General features: G+C 44.6%; 1 protein-coding gene and 1 pseudogene across 1 annotated transcript in view; one reads left to right on the forward strand and one right to left on the reverse strand.

Moving 5' to 3' along the window:
- LOC135974464 (maestro heat-like repeat-containing protein family member 1) overlaps positions 1–19,785 on the forward strand; it is a 936,803-nt gene that overhangs the window by 547,499 nt on the left and 369,519 nt on the right. The gene's annotated exons all lie outside the window — the stretch shown is intronic.
- LOC135974657 (olfactory receptor 6F1-like) lies at positions 15,709–16,643 on the reverse strand (annotated as a pseudogene).

A 19,785-nucleotide genomic window follows, 5' to 3' on the forward strand; every position in this document is an offset into this window, starting at 1 on the left:
ATGGGCTCTGCAATCTAGCAGAGAAAGGTATAACACAATTCAATGTCTGGAAGCTGAAGACAGAAAAATTCAGACTGGAAATAAGGTGAACATTTTAGAGAGTGAAAGTAATTAACTATTGGAACAATTTATCAAGGGTCGTGGTGGATTCTCCGTCACTGACAATTTTTAAATCAAGATTGGCTGTTTTAAAAAAATCTGCTCTAGGAATTATTTTAGGGAAGTTCTATTGCCTGTGTTATACAAGAGGTCACCCTAGATAATCACAATGTTCCCTTCTGGCCTTGGAATCTATGACTCTGTGGATAGTGAGGCACAAAGACATGAAGTGATGTGCCTGTAGTTAGACAACATCTTGACATGGCAGAGCTAGGGCTGGCCAGAAAAAGAGAATTCCAAACATTTGATTTTGATTTGATGTGCAATGAAAATGATACTTTTTGTTTTTTTCACAAAAAAAGAAAAGAGAGAGACCCATTTACCCACTTGCTGGGAAACAGACATTCACTGATGGCTGCAGCACTCACCTGGGATGTGGGCAGTTTGGATATGTCTACACAGCGATAAAAAACCTGCAGCTGCCAGCCACGGCCATTCCATGGGGCTTTTATAGCTGTAGAAACATAGCCTTTGTGTTCCTGATCTGCCTGATTGAGAGGAGAGACGTGAAGTTGGTTCTCTCACATACTAGGTGAGAGCTTTAACCACTGGGCAATTCTGGGGTGGATTGCTCTCTTATTCTGAGCAGAAATTCCACCATGGACCTGAAAAATTTCCCGATGAAAGTTGCATTGGAACTGATACATTTTGGAAAAACGCTTTGGTTTTGACAATCTGCATTTTCTGACCAAAAAACATTTCACTGACAAATTCCTGACCAGCTCTAACTGGAGCTAAATTCTTACTTCCACTGGACCATGCAGTGGATTAAAAATGAAGGCCAGGTTTTTAAAGGTATAAGGTGAAGAATGGGATTTTAAAAAGCATAGAGGTGCCTAACATCCAATGATTTCAATGGGTTTTAGGTATCACAATCCCACTAGGTGCCTAAATACTTTTAAAAATCTGGCCCCAAATGTCTGAGAGAGACTAAAGGCCTGAATCTGACCTCACTGACAGCAGCCCAATCCCACTGAACTCCCTGTGCTTGTTCGTGATTTACACCCATTCTACAAACTGGGGAATGGAGGGACATGGATGTTAAGTCACTTGCCCAAAGTCACAGAGCAAGACACTGGCAGTGCAGAAACTGGGACCAAGCTCTTCATTCAGATCCCACCTTTCCCATTATGTAAAAAAGATACAAATTATCAAAATGAGTTTGCCCCTGGGTACAATGAAATTAGTTATACCAGGCTGATTTAATTCACAGTAAAATGTGACATTTTCTTTCACATGTTTATGGAAAATTCAACCCCTTAAAAACCTCAGGGATTTAATGACAGCAATCAACTTACTGTGCTGAGAAGTGTGGCTTCTGCCCAGCTGATGTTGTGTTTGTTTTCCAACTTCAGAATACTGCTGGTCGCAGAAGGAATTACATCATTGAAACTTCTGTTCTCACTGAGACTGAATATCAATAAATGCAGACCTCTTGCTCGCTGCCTATGAGCTGCATGGCTGACTCTGGGTGTCTCTGGCAGAAAAGAGCTGGTGCTGTGGCTAGAAGATTTATCCATGTCTGTTCTCTAAGGATGGTTGGTGAGTCACTCCCCAGAGCCCTGTTCATGCTCAGAAGCAGAGGCTCAAAGGCAAAAGTTAACTTCTCTGGGAGTTTCTGCTGTTTCATGAAACTCAAGTGAGACCAAAGACTGAGAGGCAGGGGGACTTCATGGGCTGAGCTCAGGGCTGGGAGCCAGGATCGCCACAGGCAGAGGATCTGTGTGTTTCCTCGACACTGAAAGTGTCTCTGTTAGTTTTTAACATGAGCTGTTCCAGCTTAAGCTAAAGGGACAACGCCTTTTAGTACTCCTTGTACCAGGTTCATATTCTGCACAGATGGAGCACAGAGGGGGATGCTCTACACACACTGGCAAGTGGGTTTCACTTGCAATGAAGGTTTTGTCTGTCTATGGCTCCTTTCAGAAATTGCAGTGGTGGGAACTGGGGAGCCACAGAATTGTCAATGGGGAAGAGCTTAGAAATTGGTCTTCTCTTCCATGGAGACAGGTTATGGACCTAGAACCCAGGACTCCATTATCCCTCTCTAGAACTGTGAGGAAGATGGGACTTTGAGCCACGACTGACTCTTGACCCCAACATCCCAGTTTGGGCCCTACTCCTATGAGCCCCATGATGTACACCCACATGGGGCCCAGCTCAATAGTCTCATTGTATCCGGCCCTGCTGGCTGCCTTGTTCTATGCTGTGGTTCCACAATTATTAGAGCCTGAGGGCCAAGGATATAAATTGTTCCCTGGGGTAAGTGGTAGGGAGGATATTTTTCAAGAAAAAAAAATCCTTGCGCTACAATCTTAGTGTTGTGGGTTAGATCTTTCTTATTGTTAACTAGGAGCTACCTGGGACAAAGGCATCTGTGTGGGGAAGAGCAAACACAGGTGGTTGCATCAATTAAGGGCATGGCTACACTTGCAGATGTAGAGCGCTGGGAGTTAAACCAGCCCTCGGAGACCGCAGCAGGGAAAACGCTGCCCCGTGTTTATACTGTTAGCAGCAAATGCACTAGCTCTTGCAACGCCACAAAGAGCAGTGCATTGATGACAATTGGAAGGGGCTAATTTCTGGAGAAGGGACTAGAAATCACAACTGCATTAAAAAGGTAAGAGGAAAAGCAACAGGACTGTCTGCAAAATCCCCAAGATCCCTGAGAATACGAGCTAGGGAGATTCCTTCTCCACCCCAAATTAGGTGATAAATAGTGCTTGGAGCATGTGAGCCAGACGCACCAGCCAGGCATCTAGAAAAAAGGATTCTGTGGGCCACCTCAACTCAGTGGCCCACCCCATCCAGTGCCCCAGCTCCAGCTGAGGCCAAAATCTGATGCTTCAAATGAAGGGGAGGAGAGAAACAGAATCCATCAAACCAACTGTGCATTGGGGAAAAAAGTCCTACCTGACACCTGCAGGCAACCAGCTGAAGCCCTTTGATTAGATTTGTGTAGGTTGTTTGTTGCTTTGAAATCTATTTTTAAATATTCATTCCAATTGCTTAAAACATACTTTTTTTCAGGTGAGTATTGGTCAATGTCACTAGTCACTGGTGCCTGAAGCCCAGTTGGACCTGCAGGGTGATAAGCAGTTCGTATGTGGGATATATGCGGGATAGAGTACCTAGGTCCTGGTCTGAGAGTGGAAGGAGTGTGAGATTCTTCCCTGAGACTGATGAGGGCAAGCGGCTCAACACCTGAGGTGGGTGCTTTCAGAGAGACCAGAGAGTAGGCAGAGGTGTCTCTAGCCCATAACCAGCTCTACTGTTGGCACGGCCATATGACAGTGTCACCTATCAGGAAACTACTGAAGTTCCTAACAACAAGTATCCTGGGAACAATTTCAAGTAATGAAAGATGAGATGTGACCTAATACCCCTTGACTTCAAAGGGAGGAGATCGGGCGCCTGAGCAATTGCTTTAAGCACTGTTCAGCTAGGAAATGTCTGGAAAGTAGAGGATCGTCTGGTGATGTAGGCTTAGGAGGTGGAAGGTTTGGTGTCCCAGATTTCTCTCATCAGTACTTCTTATAACAGGACAATGCACAGAGTGAAGCACTCTGAGAGAAGTGAATGGGGCCAATTTCATCTAGTGGGTCTGCTGCAGACCCAAGAATTAACCCTAGAACTCATGATCCATATGGTCTTGCCAGCATGTCTTCTAACAAATCAGAGAAGCCCAAGTGATTGCAATGGACACAGGGACTTTTGCTAGGGCATTTGGGGCATCTGAGCCCAGCAAATGTACCCTTGGGAAGGAGCTGAGTCCTTAACAATATGAACACAGGGAAAAGGGGGCCTAGCATAAACTTTCAACCCTATCATCTACAATCAGAGGAACAAAGAGGTGAAGGGGGTCTTCAGAAAAGTTGTGCTGCAGAATGTAGGCATGATTTAGGCTGCCATTTTCAGAACAATCTACGGAAGTTTGGCACCCAACTCCCATTGGCAGATCAGTGCCTAATTTCTTTAGGTCACTTTGAATAACTTCAACAGATCTCAACAGAATGATGAAGATCGCCTGCAATCTTAACTGGATTTATTAACGATCTCATTGACTGGGCCTTTCTTCTTCCCCAGCGTCACTCAGGATTTCACAACACTGAGCCTGAAAAAATTCCTGTGAAGTTAGAGGCAGGAAGTTTGAGAAGGGACTTCTATCATTGGGGCCCTTATTGTCCAACTGTGTTTGAAGACTTTTGGCATGGTTCCAAAATGAAATGCTCCTCTCCCATAGTTCCCCCAACTTTATCTGCAGAGAGCCCCTCCCGAAAAAGCAGAACACTCAGAAAAAAAATTGTGCATAACCAAGTATTCAAGGTTGGAGGGAGGATAAAGCAGCTGTGAAGACGTGTTTGAACTGAGTCCCTTTTCTCAGTCTGAAATATCATTTCACTGCATAGCTGAGGCTCTAATATTGGAACTAATCCTTGACCAAATATGAAGTCTGGCTGAGATTTTCAAAGGATATTAAGGGAGTTAGGCACCCACCCATATCCAACTGTGATTTGGGTGCTTATTTCCCTTTGCTTCCTTTGGAAATCCCAGACTTTCTGATTGTCAGATGCCAACACTAGTGTGGCTTTGGAAGTACTGGCTATTGCATGAGCTGAAGAAAACCTGTTCTACATAGTGTAAAAAGGAGCAAATTTCAGAATGTCTGAAACCAGGCAGAAGAGAACAGTGGTTTGTGCAGAAGGAAACACATGCACATTTGTATGTGTACACACATCAATTAATGTACATATTCTGGCATAGTCTATATAACCATTGCATTTATGCATCACAGTATATTGTCCACATCTGGTTCCCAGAAGGAAGCATTTCCATCAGTAAGTTTTCTGAGGAAAGCTGTCCCACACTGACCTGAATTATATCGGTGTCTTGAGGGAAGAATAAGTCTATCAATATCTTTTTTATTGTGGAAGATTGTTATTCCCTGTCCAGTTCAAAGGTTTTCATAAGTACAAATGAGTCCCAAACTTTTAAACTCAACCCATTACCATTATGGACAATTTTGTGTCTCCAAAGCTCTGCTCTTAGCAATGCCCGTTGTGACTTGAGTTGTTTTTTCCCAAATGTAATTGCATTTAGTGAAACAGCCTCATGGGTCTCTGGGGAAAATGATTCACAGCGTGATGAAGCATAGTTTACCTTTCTGAAGGATAATGGGCTATCATAATGCACAGCCCTTTGCCAATAGTCATCCTTTATTTCAAGAAGTAGTTGTCCATGACTCATTCTTGACACAATCCTGCCATCTAGTGGTTGTGGCAAATCTCTCTTTCACATTAGGTATAATCTGCTGACATCTAGTGGCCAATATGCTCTGCCCGGGTGGTCACTTTGCAGTATCACAGCCCATTTATCAACCTTTCATTTTGCTCCCAACTCAAACATTCTGGGCTACATTCTCCAGTAGTGTAAAATAGCGGAGCGGATTGCCAGCTGGTTAAAATTGACATAGCTCCAGTGGAGTCAGTGGGCCACATTCTCCTCTGATGTAAATTGATGTAGCTCCATTGGATCAGTGGGGCAGACCCAGATGCTGGGAATCAGCTATAGCCCCACTGGAGTCAATGGCCCAGATTCCCAGCTGCGGGAAATGGGTGTGGCCCCATTGAAATTAACAGAGCTACATCAGTTTACTAGAACTGAGAATCTAGCCCTGTAGTTGCTCCTTTTGTATCCCTTGTTTTCTGCAGCCACCTACAGGTCTTTATATAGTATGGCTGCTCCTTTCAGCCCCAGAGGTTCTACTGACTTCTTTTCCCCTTTCTACAATAAAGCTGCTTCTTTCTCACTGCATATCAGTCATCCAGTACAGTATACATGCTAAGTTCTAATCAATGATCCAATTCAGCCATGCAGTTGCATTTAGATAGTATAGCAGCTCTGTTCTCCTTCCTTCCCAGCCTGAGGCTGCAAGGTCTGGTGGACTGGGCACAGGAAATGTAGATTTGTGACCTCACTCTGCCATGTCTCTACTGTGTGGCCTGGGGAAATTACCTCACTTCTCTGTGCCTTGGATTCTCTTCCCACTTTTTGTTGCCTTTATATCTTTAGAATGTCAATGCCATTGAGTCAGGATCATCTCATTTTGTATGGGCAAGCCTTGGCAAGCACAATAAGGCTGTGATCTTGGATAGGGCACGAAATCACAGGTCAGATATACATAAATACTATTACTAATTAACCCTTCAGGCCCTCCGGAACTTTTTATCAGGGACCCACCCAGCCATCCCACCCCTTCACCATGGGCCGGCTGCACAAATTGAAGCTGGCTCGTTACTGGACAGTGCCAAGGAAATATCTGTACATGCTCGTGCTCCACACCCTTCATGTCCTCCCTCTCACGTCCCGCCCCGTCACGAAGTGGCAGGACCTCCTACCACCTCTGGCACATGAGGAACCCCGGTGGGCCAGCCTATACTCCACCCTGGTCTCAAAGGCTGCTGGGGATGTCAGTTGGTGGCTCCTTCATGGAGTCCTGAGCACACAGGGCCGGCTTTAGGCCGATTCGGCTGAATTGGGCCCCGCGCCAAGAGGGCCCCGCGCTGCAGCTGTCCGCCCCGCCCCCAGCTCACTTCCCCCTCCTCCCCTCCACTGCACGCCCCGCCCCCTCCCCTGCTTCCCGCGAATCAGAGATTCGCGGGAAGTCTGAGACGAAGCAGGGGCGGGCCAGCAGCACGAGGTAAGCTGGGGTGGGGGCGGGAGAAGGGCTCCGGGGAGGCGCGGCCCGTTCCCGCAGGCCCCAGCGGCTCTGGCCCGGCTTGGCTCCAGCCCGGCCCCCGGGGCCCGGTTCCGGCCCGGTCCCCGCGGCTCGGGTCCCCCCGTCCCCCCCGCGGCGCCCGCGGCGCGGCTCGGCTCCCCCCCTGTCCCCTGTCCCCGTGGCGCGGCGCGGCTCGGCTCCCTCCCCGTCCCCCATCCCCGCGGCGCGGCTCGGGTCCCCCCCCGTCCCCCGTTCCCCCCCCCCGCGGCGCGGCTCGGGTCCCCACGTTCCCCCCCCCCCCCCCGCAGCACGGCTCGGGTCCCCCCGTCTCCCCCCCCGCAGCGCAGCTTGGGTCCCCCCGTCCCATCCCGTCCCCCGTGGCGCGGCTCGGCCCCCCCCCCCCACCTGCGGCTCGGGTCCTGGGAGCAGCTCGGGTCCCCCCGTCCCGGCGCGGCTTGGGTCCCCCGTCTCCTCCCCCCCCCGCGGCGCGGCTCGGGTCCCCCCGTCCCGTCCCCCCCCCCGCGGCGCGGCTCGGGTCCTGGGGGCAGCTCGGGTCCCCCCGTCCCGGCGCGGCTCGGGTCCCCCCGTCTCCCCCCCCCCGCGGCGCGGCTCGGGTCCCCCCGTCCTGTCCCCCCCCCCCCGCGGCGTGGCTCGGGTCCTGGGGGCAGCTCGGGTCCCCCCGTCCCGGCGTGGCTCGGGTCCCCCCGTCTCCCCCCCCCCCCCGCGGCAAGCCCCGCCCCCAGGAATCGGGCCCCGCTCTTGCTAAAGCCGGCCCTGTGAGCACAGGTGTGTTCTTGGCGCAGTTCACCCCCATCCCAGACACCTGCCCCTTTTGCGGCATGAAGGAGACCCTGGCGCACGTGTATCTGGAGTGCAGCCCCTATTCCGGCTTCTCCAGAACCTCCTGCTGGGGTTCTGGCTGCACTTCTCCCCACACTTGTTTATATTTGTACACCCTTTCCGTGGCCCCACTAAGTCGCGAGACCTCCTTATCAACCTCTTCCTGGCACTGTCCAAAGTAGCCATCTACAACACCAGGAGGAAGATGCTGGACGAGGGGACACTCTGCGACCGTGGGGCCTATTTCCGCTCCTCCCTGGTCTCACGCATCCAGGCAGAGTTCCTCTGGACGGCGTCCACTGGCTCCCTTCATGCCTTCAAGGAGCAGTGGGCGCTGTCCGGGGTTCTCTGCTCGGTGTCCCCATCCAGTTCCCTTCGTTTAGCCCTGTGACCTCACCTCTTTTTTTTTTTTTTTTTTTGCTTGGGGCAGCAAAAAAGCTAGACTTGGCCCTGCCCCTTAGGCTGGGGAAGGTCCTTTAAAGCCCGCCCACTTCCAGATCCCAACGGTTGAGGCTAATACACCTTCCTTCATGCCCTCTCCTGTAGCCGTCTGGTCTGACCCTTTCACAATATTAAAATGCAAAAAACGGTCTGTAAAACTCTTAGAGATGTTTTAGAATGCCCCAAAAAATCACAAGGGCTACCAGCTCTCATTTTTCATATCATCGTGTCTGTAATATAATGATAAAAGCAACAAGAAGCATTTGAATCTTATAAAAACATTTTGTTTCAATGAGGTAATTTTGATGATTCTGAAATGAAATATTTTAGAAAAAAATCAGTAAATTTTAATGTTTGGTTCTTATTTGGGATGAAAGGACATTTCTGGAGTTTGTATGGAATGGAAATTCCATTTCCAACAAATTTCAGCTGGTGTCATTTTCTCCATTTCAAGATGGAGAAACTGAGGCATGGGACGAGGATGTGGCTTGTTCGAGGTCCCACAATTAACAAGTGTATTGCTGGCACTAGAACTCAGTCAAATGTCACTTGACACTGAACTGTTTTCATTTTGAATTGACATTTTGAAATGAAATATTTCATTTTGAAACATTGGAACTAGAACTGATTGAAAATTTTCTAACAGAACAGTTCCATAGGAACGTGTTGGTTCTATTAAAACTATTACAGGAAACAATTCAGGCTGGCTGGCTGTCTTTTCTATTTTTTCTCTATGAAATTTCAGAATTTTGTTCTGAAAGAAGTTCTGAAATGTTTATTTATTTTTTGTTCTGATTCAGAGTAATAATAATAATAATGAAGAAACTTTGGAAATTACCATGGAACAGGAATTCTGGGTTCTGACTAGCATTAGTTTTGATCAGAATGAAATGTTTTGCCATTTCTGAGTTTAAATTTTTTGGAACATTTCATTCTACAAAAAAATTCCAAATTGTAACTTTTCATCCAGATTCAGGATGAAAACAATTTCAAAATATTGGAATTGCCTCTGCAATGCAACATCTTGAGCTGGAAAGACATTTGATTTAAATTTGACAGACATCTCAGTCTCCAATGATGGAGTTAGCCATGCAATATCCCGGCGACTATTTTCCATAGTCTTGTCTGTCAAATGTATCTTTTCTTCTGTAATATACTAATACAAAAATATCTCTATTTGTCTCAGGAGATTGTGGGAGTGAGACTGAGCATTGGTGTGCTTTGCTGTTCTCTCTGTGTCTCTTTCTGTTGAGTAAATGGAGAATTTGTGATTGTCTGTGTGTGTGTTTAGTTTTGTGATTGTTGTGGGTTTAATTTTAGGATTTCTTTTGTTTTAGCAGGCTTTTGTCTGTCCTCCGGGCTGGCATGGATTCAGTTTGTTGTGGATTCTCAGGGTTTAACCAGGGCCCTGGGTTGCAGATTTTAACTCCAGAATCTGCCTCTGTGGAGGCGCGTTTTCTAGCTGTGACGAAGGTGACCATTTTTTAAAATGTGTGGTAGGCCTCCCTTGTTGCCACGCTGAGCCTTGTTGAGCAGGTGGCTGTGAAAGGGATTGTTGTGTGGTGTGTTTCAGTCCCTGTAGTGCCCCTCTCAACACCTGCTGTTAAAGTCACTATCTCTAATGTCCTTCCTTTATTAGGAAATGAGCAGCTGGCCAGAGACCTGCTGAGTAAGATTGGTGTGCTATTAGGAGATTTCCTTTAGACTGAACAGCCCCAGAGGTTCAGCATGTCTTGTCCTTTTGTGGGCAGGTTTATATGGTATTAAACAATGCTTCCAAAGTGTCAAAAGTTTCCCTCAACTATAGGATTAGGGAGTGTGACTACACTGTGTTTGTTGCCACTGAAGACATGGCCTGTTTTTGTTGTGGGAGTCTGACGCAAGTGGTTAATTGGAAAATGCAGGTGAAAGAAATAAGAAAATGCAGGTGGCCCTTGGGAATGGTGACCTTTTAAAAGATGTTCACTTTCAGGACTCTTTCAACTATTTTGGGGGAGACTGGATTGCCTCAAAGGATGTTTTCCACTCCCTAAGGCAGTGGTAGAAGGTGAGTAAAATAAATATTAAATATTTTTATCAGCAATACATGCAGCAGACAACCCTGGTCTGCTGCGTGGGAGTATGAAGGAGTTAGAGTTGGGGATTGTGGAACTTGAAAAAGTCTTTCATGGCAGTAATGACTCTGGTTACATGAGAGCTTGAAAGACAAAAAAACTGCTCCTTCAAGATCTGTTGGGTAGCAACGTTCAGGGTGCATTGGTCAGGGCCCGATTTCAGGGCCTTTCTCAAATGGATGTGCCTACTCAGCTTTTCTCTGACCTGGAAGAGAAACATACCAACCAGAAAATGAGTGGCCATTTCAAGACATTTTCAGGCCAAGTGCTTTCAGCTCCTGTGGGGATTAGGAACTTTGCTGTGAATTTTTTCTCAGACCTGTATGCAGTTGAGCCTGTGTCTCTGTCTGAGTGTTGGTGGCTCCTTGAAGATCTTCCTAGGATCTCAACGTTGGATGTGGACAGACTTGAACAGGACCTGACACTCTCAGAATTTACTTGTGGCCTTAATGGTATTAATGGTTTGCCTGTTGAGTTTTATAAGGCCTTTTGGATCTTTCCTGAGCCTAACTTGCTCCAGGTTTTTCAGGAGTGCATTGGAGAGGAGATACTGCCTCTCATTTGTCATCAAGTGGTTCCTACCTGTTGCCTAAGAAGGGGGCCTTGGGGAGGTGAAGAATTGGAGATCTGTTTCCCTGCTTTGCTTGGACGATAAACTGTGTTCAAAGGTCTTAGCAAATAAATTGAAAACTGTGATTTGTTTAGTAGTTCACCCTGATCAGACATATTGCATCCCCAACAGGTCCATTTTTGATCACCTTGTTCGCTTGCGGGATGTAATTTTGACCTCAAAAATATTTGATTTGCACATTGGGTTGATTCCCCTTTATGGAGAGAAGGCTTTTGATAGTGTAGATGATGAATATTTGTTTTGTACCCTTGTTGCTTTTGGTTTTGGGCCCAGGTTTGTCTCCTGCTTTCAGTTACTCTATATTGAGATATATAGTCTACTTAAAATGAATGGTGTTTTGAGCATCCCCTTTCCAGTCTGTAGGGGAATCATAGAGGGTGCAACCTGTCTGGGCTATTGAATGTTCTTTCTATCAAGCTCCTGTTATGCATGAGGGGGATAGCTCAGTGGTTTGAGCATTGGCCTACTAAACCCGGGGTTGTGAGTTCAATCCTTGAGGGGGCCAGTTGGGGATTGATCCCCCTTTGAGCAGGGGGTTGGACTAGATGATCTCCAGAGGTCCCTTCCAACCCTAATAATCTATGATTCTATGTTGCAAAACCACCTTTCTTGCCCTTCTCTTCCTATACCAGCTTGTGCTGCCTTGAAAGTCTCTGCATATGCTGACAATGTGACTGTGTTTATTACTCATGATTGCAATGTCCAGGTTTTGACTGAACGTCAGTATTCTTTCAAACAGGATTCCTCAGCTGGCATAAATTGGGGAAAGCGTGAGACACTCCTGCTGGGGGCTTGGGTGATCTCCCACCCTCTAACTTTGCCAGGGAAGACTACTGTGGAGGTGATCTGGCTTTAAGGCACGGGAAATATGCTGGGACCAGATGATATTTTGGGTCAGATTTGGGAGAGAGTTATGGAAAAGTTAGAGGGGAGGTTGCAAAGGTGGAAGTGCTGTTTGCCTCAACTCTCATTCCAAGGGTGTGTGTTACTAATTATTAAATAATTAAATTGCCTCTGTGTTGTGGCATAAGTGTATTGTTTTGTGTCCCCCTCCAGTCCTTTTAGAAAAAGTTCACAAGGTTCTTTTAGACTTTTTCTGGGATGGCCGACACTGGCTGAGGCAGAGTATTTTGTAACTGTGGATGTGGCAAGGGGTCAAGGTCTCACTAATCCTTTGAGCAGAATCTCTACTTTTTGGGTACAGTTGCTGCAACAGCTATTGCTTGGGGATGAGCCTGTTTCTTGGAAGCAACTGCCCTTTGCTTTTCTTTGGCAGGTGGGGAGTTTGGCTTTTGCTCAGGAACTTTTTTGGTTGACCCTGGTTACCTCAGTTTTGAGGTGTTAACTTTTCTAATTAAAGCCTTTTTAGTGCTTGGAGATTTTTTAAGCTGAGGCTTCTGGATAGGCTGGAGTTCCCAGGACTGCTTGATGAACCACTTGCTTAAAACCTTCTTGGGAGGATTCCTAGTCTTGTTTCTAAGAGTCTTGTCTCTTCCTTTATTGCAACAGGTGTAACAAAACTGGTTCATTTAATTGATTTTACTAATTTTGCATGTGTCTCAGCAGATATCTTGGCTGTCAAGCTTGGTTTTCATTTGGTTGACTGAATTTCTTGGTTTTTATCACTGGTGGAATCGTCCTTTCTAGGGGCAATATTGTCAGTCTGGACACTTGCCTCCTTGATTATACTAATTCCTGATTATGCTAATGTTTCTATTTTCTTGCCTGTTACTTCCGTTGTGGATTGGGATGTTGTGAAGCCTGGCAGTTTGCTTGCCTTCAATGGATCTTCTGAACTTACTTTTAATACCTTAGGCCATAAGTCATTGTATATGTTTGCAGTAAAGATTCATCATTTTTGAATGCTTGTTGATTATCCCAATACAGTATGGAGGAGACAGCTTCTGGTGGCGGACTCCATTCATCCAGCCTGGTGAACTGTATACAAGCCTCCAATTGCAGAAAGGAAGGATGATCTCCAATGGTCAGTTCTTCATGGGGCTATAGCCATGAAAATGTTTGTGCATCATTTTTGACTCTGCAGGTGTCCATGTCAGGTCCAACATGAAGGAGACTTTTTTTTTCATGTTTCCTACTTGTTCCAGGTGACAGACATTATTTGTTTTACTTCAGGGTATTTTTAAGTTATTATCCCTTGATTTTTCTCCTACTGTATTTATTTTACTGTTAAGTATAGGTTCACAAAGAGATCTGTTGTATGCCTTGAAAACTTTATTTTGGGTCAAGCAAAGATGTCCATTATAAAAGTAGATGATAGTAATTTATTGGTACTGGGGTTGCAAATGTATTATTATTATTATTATTTTAGATGTTTAGGGGTTTCGTGTCTTCATTTGGAGTTTATATATTGTACTCTTATAAGTGATTTGAAACAATTTATGCAGCACTGGGCTATTATAAATGAACTGTTGGGGTGGCCAACTGCTGTGGAATTTATATATTTCTTTTCTTTTCTGTGTTTCTGTACTGATATTTATTAAAAGTATTTTAAAAGCCAAAAGTCTTTCTCACTCTCTCTGATCAAAAAGGGTATCTGATTGGATATTGAAAAAAAAAATTGGTACATGAAAACTTTCAGATACAATTGCCATGTATACATTTGTCCGAAATACACCTTTGATATATATCTATATCTATATTTATATATTTTTAGATATTTTTAGATATATATGCCTGAAAGATAAATATCTATGTAAGGTGGTTTCATGGGTCACTGTGCCCCTAAGGGCAGATAATCATCAAGAGGAGCCCTTACCTGGTGTCCCTCTGATTTGGCCACAGTGGGTTTCAATGGCCTGGGTTCTTAGCCCCTAATGGGTGGTGTCTCCAACTGACTATTATGGTATTCAGGAATCCTACCTTACCTCCCTATGTGTTTTTGACTATCCTCAACCTGGAGTTTGTCCCTATGACTGGCCTGATACCTCAAATATATACTCTTCTGACACCTCCATAACTTATACACCACCAACCAAGGTATACTTTATTTCTATGGGGAAAGAGACAGGAAGCACATAATGGGAAGGAGAAGATTGATATGGACAGGATTCATCAGTAACACTATACAACCTGCAAGTAACACTCAGGGTGTATTTTTCTGGATTCACAAGTCTGAGTTTCTCAACACTAGTTGGCTCCATCATGTGGAGGAACCCACGTACTTTCATGAGTCATTGCAGGTCTGAAGATGCTTGAGTGTAGTGAGGTGATGAGTCAGCCTTCCATCCCCAAGGGTTCACCCATTCACAAGTGTTAATACCTTCCCCCCTTGTACTGGTGAGGGTAGCGCAGTCCTGTCTTCCCCATCTATCATCTACCCATCAACAAGCTTAGCTACCTTTTTCATCAGACCCCTTAAGCCAGCTTACATAAATAATATAGGTTATAAATATATAATATATCTTTTATATATGTTACTATATATGGCAATATTGTCTGAAAAATTTCATATACTGAATATTTTGTCAATATCCATGCTGAGATATCTTTGATCACTTCTTCAAACAATACATTAAAAATGTATGATTTCTTGTCATGAAAAATGTTGACAATGTTGACAATTTCAACTAAAAAAGGCCAAATATTTTCAAAGGAAATACTCTTTCTTGGAAAAATGCCAGGCAGATCTAAGTGAATAAAAGCAGTGGCCAGAATCTCCCACCATTCAAGGTGTGACCAGCTCAGGACCAGAGTGGGGTGTATTTTTGATACTTGCAATATTACATTGTGCATACTTACAACTTTATGGAAACCCTTAGAAAGAAAGATGGAAGAAAAAGTATGTGGAAATCACCCCAAGAGGAAAGAGCCATGTTTCCTACTCAGTTGTCCCATATCATAATTCCAGTGTCCCAGCTAGGAACAAGTTTGATACACTTTTGTACTCCTTTTTTCATTCTTCCCACATACATCTGGGACAATATCTGATCAAGTCAAATCTCAGCCCCCTATTCCTATTTGGTAATCCAGGATACCAATTTTAGGGTTCCAGTTGTCCATACATGGTGTTCCAATTCACCATAATTACCTTTTCAACAGTAATACGAGCATCTGCACCAGTCCCTTTCCCAATAGTTTTGAAGCTCAATGCAGTTAGCTCTTGTTGCAAAAAGCCACTAAGATGCTACTATCTGTTCCTTTATGGTTTAGCTGTTTCACCCCAAATGCATTGCTAACTATTACAAGATACATATTGCTATATTTTATAACCTTAGGTCAAGCAAGTATGATTCCATAACCTTCAGTCAAGCACTCATAACTCTCACGCTATCTTATGCCAACTCCAACTTCTGCTAGGCCCCACTCTAACCCCTTAATAATTAATTATTAAAACCTAGAGCCAGCCTACTTTTAATACATATATTTTGTATTAAATATTTGTATATCCTGTGCTTCACATTACAGCTCCAGAACTTCCATTATTATTTCTATAAGCATGCTTAACAGCTAGATTATATTTTACCCGAACTATAAACCCTCCAAGGTCAGATCAGTGGACAACAGTCAATAACTTGATCTCATCCAAGAAAAAAGTAACTGTTTATTACTGTAAATGAGGAAAGCTAAAAAGCAAAGACATGATCTCCTGCACAAAGAAAGTAGATTAGGATTTAAGGGAGGATTTAGGTGTCTGACTCCCATTTTAAGAAAAAAGGAGTTGGTTGCCCTTTGAAATTCTCTGCATCAACCCTTTTTCCTAATTTTCTACTATATTCATGACCTTCAGGAATGTTTTGGTCCTTTTGACTAAATTTCTACTAAATCCAGCTTGTTTGAAAATGACTTCACATCCTACTGAATGCCTTTGCCAAGGCTTCCTTCACCTCTTTGTTTCTTAAAGTGTAAATGAAAGGATTTAATATCGGAGTTACAACAGTGCTAAAGATGTTGATTGTTTTATTCAAATCCAATGAGCTTTGTGCAGAAGGCTTGACATACAGAAAGGTGATGGAGCCGTACCAGATAGTCACAACAGAGAGATGGGCAGAGCAAGTGGAAAAGGCCTTTTGCCGGCCTTGGGCTGATGGGATTCTCAAGATGGTGGAGATGATGTAAAAGTAGGAGACCAGTGTTATCGCGCGTGAGACCACGACAACAATGATTGAGATAATGAATGCTGCCAGTTCAATGAGGCTTGTGTCAGTGCAGGAGAGTGCTATCCAGGAATCTATGTCACAAACGAAATGATTGATGATGTTAGGGCCACAGAAAGACAACCTGGATATTAGAGATGCCAGCACAGAGATAGCCAGGAAACCACACAGCCAAGAGATAAGGGCCAGTCGAACAGTGATGGTGCTGTTCATGAGGGAGCTGTAGTGCAATGGGTGGCATATGGCCAAATAGCGGTCATAGGCCATGACAGCCAGGAGGAAACATTCTGTAGAACCCATGGAGAGGAAAAAGAACAATTGCAGGAGGCAGACAGTGAAAGAGATAGTTTGGCTTGTCCCTAGCGTGACACCAATAGCCTTGGGGACACATGCTGTGGTGAACCAGATCTCCAGGAAGGAGAGATTGCAGAGGAAGAAGTACATGGGGGTGTGGAACTGTGGGTGGGTCCACACTAAAGCTATGATGGACACATTCCCTAGGATTGTTAGCATGTACATCACAGAAAACAGTACAACAAGGGACATCCGGAAATACCAAGTGCCAGGAAAGCCAGTAAGATGAACTCTTGCACACTCGTTTGGTTTTCTGTTTCTCTACTGGTCATGAGGTCCATCTGCCAAGAAATAAGAGAACATTGGAGACAAGCAGTTAAAATGCTGAAGTCAGTTAGATACTACACAAACTTGAATGTTCAAGCACAGGACTGTAACACCTTACCCTGTTGTAATGCATGTCAACGACCCTGTCTAGATGAAATGTCAGTGTGTGGCAAGCCAGAATGTGAATCTACAGTGCAGAGTGTGTCAGTGTGGGCACTGTTACCACTCACTAAAAAGTTCCCATCAAACTACTCCTGTTTTAAATTACAGTAAATCAAAGCACACTAAGCAACTGTTAGTGGGAAGCAGCAAGATTCACACGGAAACTTAAAGCATATCTACACTGCACACTTCTTTTGACCGTGTGTATGGCGAACAGTGTATACACAGCTTGCCCCCCTAGCATGGGTAATAATAGCTGTGTAGATAGTGAGGCACTGCTTAGGCAAGTAGAGGAAAAACATGCCTGAACCCTGTGGACATTTACCAAAGTAGGTACCTTACACAGCTCTCTACTCCCCTAAGCTGTGTCTCCCCCATGCACAGTGCCATTTTTAGCAGTCTAGTGTCTCATTGCCTCCCCACCTCTGGAGCCTTTCCCTGGCCCAGTGAAGTACTCTGAAATCTCCTTCCTGACAGAGTCTTTCACTCCCACATGTAGCTACACACCGCAGTGTGGATCAGCTTCCTCTTCACTGTGGTAACCCCTACATGCCGCTGAAAGTGTTGAGCAGTGTAGACGTAGCCCTAGTGTGTGCTGTAGATTAACAGCCCAGCTTGCTGTACCCTAACTCTCCATCTAAACAAACCCAAACACTCATATGAACCTTACGGCAAAATAACACAAGTTTGTTTCAACACTAGTATAATTGTTAACCTTCCAAAAATGTTCAGGTGATTGCTAAATATGGTGAGAAGCATCAACATTCCTGTAAGATTTATTTTTTAAGGCTGTTGACACATTTATCATTCACATAACTTACTTAAAAAGTCCACTAGGTGCCAATCCACTTAGAACTTAGGTGCTATTGAAAATCTTACAATCTTTCTTTTTCAGATATTAGTTATCCTGCCCAGCTTCCTGAATCTCTCCTCTATTTATATTTCAGTAACTCCTAGAGACCTCAGCTGAGATCAGGGGGCCATCAGAGGACTGTAGAAACATAGAGTAAAAGAAAGACCTTTCCCTAATGAGATTACATTTTAAATAGACAAAGTGTGGATGGGGAAACAGATGCACAAAGACATCAAGTAATTCACCCAAAGTCACACACAACAAGTTGAAGGTAGAGGTGAGAAAACAATCCACGTGTCCTGACTCCCAGTTCAGTGCCCTATGCGCTAGATCATACTCTCAGTGAAAGCAATTGGATGATCAATTATTTCTGGATGCCAAGTAGTTTTGGCTGAAAATTTCCCATGAAAACTTGTTTTCAACAGAAAATATTGGCTTTTAAACTAAACAAAAATTTTCATGGAAAGTGTCTCCTCTCCAACCCCCCAAATTGTTTAATTTTCACCAGTTTTCAGGCAATGATTTCCTGTTTTTTGCTGCTTATCACACATGAGATATGGAGGACACTGTATGAGATGATGCAAGTTGTCAGCTCGACGAGTCTTGTGTCAGTGCAGGAGAATGTTATCCAGGAATCTATGTCAATAAAGAAGGGATTGATAACGTTAGGGCCACAGAAGGACAACCCGGATATTAGAAATGCCAGCACAGAGATAGACAGGAATCCATCAGCCAAGAGCCGAAGATAAGTTAAGCAGAGAAGGTGCTGTTCATGAGACATTGTATGTTCATGTAGCACAATGTATGGCATATGGCCAAATAGCGATCATAGGCCATGTCAGCCAGGATGGGAAATTCTGTAGAGACCAGAGAGAATACAAAATATAGCTGCAGGATGCAGGTGGTGAAAGAGATGGTTTGGCTTCTCCCGAACAATACACCAAGGGCTTTGGGAACACAGACCATCAATTACCATATTTCCGGGAAGGAGAGATTGCAGAGGAAGAAGTACATGGGGGTGTGGAGCCATGGGTGGGTCTACATTATGGCTATGACAGACACATTCCCTACAAATTGTTAGAAAGTATATAACTGAAAACACCACTACAATGTAAATCCAAAAATATCAAGTGCTGAAAAAACCCAGGAGGATGAACTCCTACACGCTGGTTTGGTTTTCTATTTCTGCCCCAGCCATGAGGTCCATTTGTCAAGACATGAGGGATCATAAGGCATTTAAACATGTTGAATACTCTTTTTGATGTGCAAATGTGCAGTGCCTAATATCCTACCCTTTGAGAATACCAATAGACTATCTGCAAATCCACAGCCCTGAACCTCTGCCCACATCTCCTAAAACACTTTGAAGGTATTTTTCTGGGCTGTGGGTTTGTGGGATTTGACACTGCACCTGGTAGACCTGGCTCTTGCTTGAACTCGCTTCACTGGTGAAATACAAGGGACAAGATTCCAGGCTGAAATTCTAAGGGATTTTGGCACTTTAGGGCTCTTTTTAAAATCCCAGCTGTAATACTTAGAACCCAAGTTAAAGATAAGATACGGGAAGGGAAGCAGGTGCTACTCAACACTGTGCTGTCCTTGTGAAACTTTCAGTCTCCTCAGTAGAGATAAGAGTTGCACTCCTCATTCCTCTAAGGCCCATGAGGAGCCAGTGGGGTGGCTGACCCAAAGGCATCTTTCTGCTGCTGCCAGTCTAGCCCATCAACCCCACTTCACCCACCTGCGAGACAGCCTCAGGATTTGGCTCATCTTGAAAATAACCTTGCTTGCTGCTCAGCAAAAAGCCTGGGACTTTTAAAAATACCTAAGTGACCTAGAAGCACAAGTCCCACTGAAAGTCGATAGGACTTCTCTTCCTAAGCCACATTTGAAAAATACCATTTTGTTTACACTGAAATCTTTCACACAAACATATCAGTTTCATCAAAAATTTCATCTGGATGCGTTGTTAGGTCCAGGATGGAATTTCTGAAGAACATGAGAACAAACAGAAAAGGCCAACTGTATAGTCTAGTAGTACAGGCAATTACCTAGGCTATACAGGGCCCAGGTTTGAGACCCTCCTCTGAATCAACCTCAGCTGGGATGTCCATATGAATCTCCCATGACCC

This window comes from Chrysemys picta, chromosome 12 (assembly GCF_011386835.1).
Source record: "Chrysemys picta bellii isolate R12L10 chromosome 12, ASM1138683v2, whole genome shotgun sequence".
Lineage (NCBI taxonomy): Eukaryota > Metazoa > Chordata > Testudines > Emydidae > Chrysemys > Chrysemys picta.